The sequence below is a fragment of the Panthera leo genome, chromosome E1, assembly GCF_018350215.1.
Source record: "Panthera leo isolate Ple1 chromosome E1, P.leo_Ple1_pat1.1, whole genome shotgun sequence".
In the NCBI taxonomy this organism is placed as follows: domain Eukaryota; kingdom Metazoa; phylum Chordata; class Mammalia; order Carnivora; family Felidae; genus Panthera; species Panthera leo.
The window spans coordinates 1,170,001-1,173,785 of NC_056692.1; positions in this window are offsets into that span (position 1 = coordinate 1,170,001).

Here is a 3,785-nt window from a genome sequence, read left to right on the forward strand (position 1 = left end):
GCACACGCGCCGGGAAAATGCCGTGTCTCCTTCCCCGTCTCTTCCGCCGGGTGTAGCTCTGGGTCGGAAGTGGATGAGAGATGTCGGGAGCCTGTAAACCGGAGTTCTCGGGGCTGAGAATCCCCCTCAGATCAGAGCGGGAACAGCCGTCGCCTCTCTCTTGATAATCCACACGGAAAGTGGCGGCCGGGGACAGTCCCCAAACCAGCTCATGCCAGCCTCAGAGCCGATGACCTCGGGGACGGAGGAAGCCCCCCCCCCCCCCCCCGGCTCGCAGCTCGGCCCAGGTGCCGCCCTGGGGTGGGGGTGCGGGAAGGGAGGGCATGTGGATAACATAGAAGAGGCAGCCGGTCGGGCTGAGGGTCCCCGCAGGACAAAGTTGAAGTCCCAGGACCGGGGGACCGCGGCCTTGAGCCCTCGCCTGTCCGATGTCCTTGACACCTCAATCCTCAACTTCTCCCAGACAATTAGGAACCACGGACAGGAGCCAGGAAGGGACCCACGAAACAGGCAGACACACAGACAGAGAGGAGAGACACAGAGACAGAGACAGAAAAGAGAGAGACAGAGACAGATAGGAGAGACAGAGAGGAGAGACACAAAGACAGGGACAGACAGAGACAGAGAAGAGAGACACAGAGACAGAGACAGACAGACACAGAGGAGAGACAGACAGAGACAGATAGGAGAGACAGAGAGACAGAGACAGAGAGGAGAGGCAGAGAAAGAGACAGAGAGGAGAGACAAAGACAGCAGAGATACAGAGACCGACAGACATGGAGGAGACAGAGATACAGAGAGACAGGAGAGACAGGTATATAGAAGAAAGACAGAGACAGAGATAGAAGAGACACAGAGAGGGACAGAGACAGAGACAGGCACAGAGAGAGAGGAGAGACAAAGAGAGAAGACACAGAGACAGACACATAGAGGACAAACAGAGACAGAGAGGAGAGATAAAGACAGAGGAGAGACACAGAGAGAGACAAATATTTAGGAAAGAGACAGAGAGGAGGCGGGGAGAGCAGAGAGACCTGGTGGACTGAGGAGGAGGAAGGGCAGAGACCCTGAGACCTGGGACAAAGACAGGTCATGTATGGGGACAGAATCTTGGGGGGAGGGGAGGGGGGGGCTTGATGGGACCTGGCCTCAGTGGCCTCGGTGGTGGGTCAGAACCAGGAGGAAGTAGAGGCAGGGACAGGGAGTGACGCGCAGTGACGAGAAGCAGAGAGACACGGTGAGGGGTGAGTTTGGGCCGCGGTTTCTGTGGGGCCAGCGAGTCCCTTCGTGCCTGACTTGAAAGGAGGGGCAAGGAGATCGTTACGGGAGCGGGGAGGGGCTGGGAGTGGGAGGCAGAGCTGTCCTGGAGGAGGACAGAGGACAGGAGACAGGAAAACAGAGGACAGGAGGACAGGAGGACAGAGGATAGGAGGACAGGAGGACAGGGAGCAGGAAGACAGAGGACAGGAGGACAGGAGGACAGAGGACAGGAGGACAGGAGGACAGGGAGCAGGAAGACGGAGGACAGGAGACAGGAGGACAGAGGAAAGGAGGACAGGGGACAGGAGACAAGAGGACAGGAGGACAGAGGAAAGGAGGACAGGGGACAGGAGGACAGGGGACAGGAGGACAGAGCAAAGGAGGACAGACAGGGACAGGAGGACAGGGGACAGAAGGACAGAGGAAAGGAGGACAGACAGGGGACAGGAGGACAAAGGAAAGGAGGACAGGGGACAGGAGAACAGGAGGACAGGGGACAGAAGGACAGAGGAAAGGAGGACAGGAGACAGGAGGACAGAGGACAGGAGGACAGGGAGCAGGAAGACGGAGGACAGGAGACAGGAGGACAGAGGACAGAGGAAAGGAGGACAGGGGACAGGAGACAAGAGGACAGGAGGACAGAGGAAAGGAGGACAGGGGACAGGAGGACAGGGGACAGGAGGACAGAGCAAAGGAGGACAGACAGGGACAGGAGGACAGGGGACAGAAGGACAGAGGAAAGGAGGACAGACAGGGGACAGGAGGACAAAGGAAAGGAGGACAGGGGACAGGAGAACAGGAGGACAGGGGACAGGAAGACAGGGGAGAGGGGAGGTCGGCCCTGAGCTCCGAGCTGGGAGCAGGGGGGCGGGGGGCTTGTCCTCCGGGTCCCTAGGGCTCCCTGCTCGGCAGTAAGTGCTTCTCGCTGCGACAGGACAGGCGGGGCTCCAGGGAGCGGGTGACAGTCTGGTGGAGCCCCCACGGCGGGACCTGCCCCCACGCGGCCATCTCCCCTCCCTGACTTCCTCCCGCAACCCCTCCTCTCCCACACGGCGCTGTCTAGCACTTACTATTTTTAAGCGAAAATGCATGAAAATTAATTTTATTTTGAGAATTATCTGGGAACTTCACAGCCCCTCTTGGGAACATGGGTGGTGTCCCGGGGCAGCGGCAGACGGAGCGGGGACCCTCCCGGGCAGACGTGCGCCATCCGCCAGCCTGGGAGCCGTGGGTGGCGGGGCCCCCGGGGGTGGGAAGGGCTCCGGGAGACCCTGAGCTTCCCCAGAGAGGAGAAGCAGCCGGAGGCAGGCAGAGCTGGTCCTCCAAGGGCAAGACAGAGGAGTCCCCTCCTGGCCCCCATTGCCTCCCTGTCCCATCGGGGCCGTGCCCGGGCCCTGCTCGCCCCTGCCTCCCGTCTCCCGGAACCTCTGTAGCTTTGCCGTCAGACGTGCCCAGTTCAGGCACTGTCACCGCAGAAGTCAAGGAGCACTCTGTCCCTCCCCCACCTCCCGGGGGTACCGCGCCGTGGAGATACCCAGCACTGGCTGAAAACAGACAGGTTCAAGGACACAGCAGCCCCCTGTATCTGTCAGATGCGCCCCCGGGGACGCACGGCCACGGTGCCCGTGAACCGAAGGCGGGGGCTGCCCAGGCTCGGCCGCATGTCCCTTCCCTGCGACAGCGCCGGAGGAGGATCCCGGGGTCCCCTCCACAGATTCGGGAGCGGAAGCCCAGGAAGGTGCCCGGACTGTCCGTGTGGGCAAACGAGCCGGACCCTGGGGCCGGACGGGTGCGGGCAGGGTCTGACGGTCCGGCAGCAGGCGGGGCGCTTAGGTCCACAGAGTAGATGGACTCAGGTCTCACTCGGCCCAGCCTTCTGTGACCCTGCGCCCGAAAGCATCCCAGGCAACAGGGGAGAAGGGCATTAAGGGGGGGGGGTGGGTCACGAGTTCTCGTCACCGGGAGAAAAGCCTGTTCAGAAACACGCCCCCTGTGCGCAGCCCGGGAAGTCTGCACAAGCTGGAAACGTGGCTGGACGGGCCCTGGGTGAGCTGGTCGGGAGATGGAAGGCCGGGGGACACACAGACGGGTGGCCGTGGTGGGCGCAGGGAACGGGTGAGGCGTCAGGCATTTCACGGGGCATACGGCGGTTGGACGCGGGGGAGAAGTTACGGGAGCAGGAGGGGCTCTGGTAAGAGTGAGCGCCGGGGGGCACGAGTGCGTGTGAACGGGTGTGGGTGAGTGCGTGTGATGAGCATGAGAGGGCCGGAGCGGGCCAACAGTGACGCATGGACCCCCCACCTCCGGCCACACCTTGCAGCCAGGCTGGACCCGTGTGTCTGTCCCAGGGGCGAGGGCAGAAGGGACTTGTGTCCCTTCTTCGCCAAAGCTTGGGAGAGCCAGTACGTGACCCTCTCACCCTCTCAACGTCCTGACTCCACAGCGACCAGCAGCCTTCCAGGGGGAGGAACATCCTCCCTTTGGGTCCCTGTGTGACCACGTGAGTCCCACCCCGCCTCCACCTG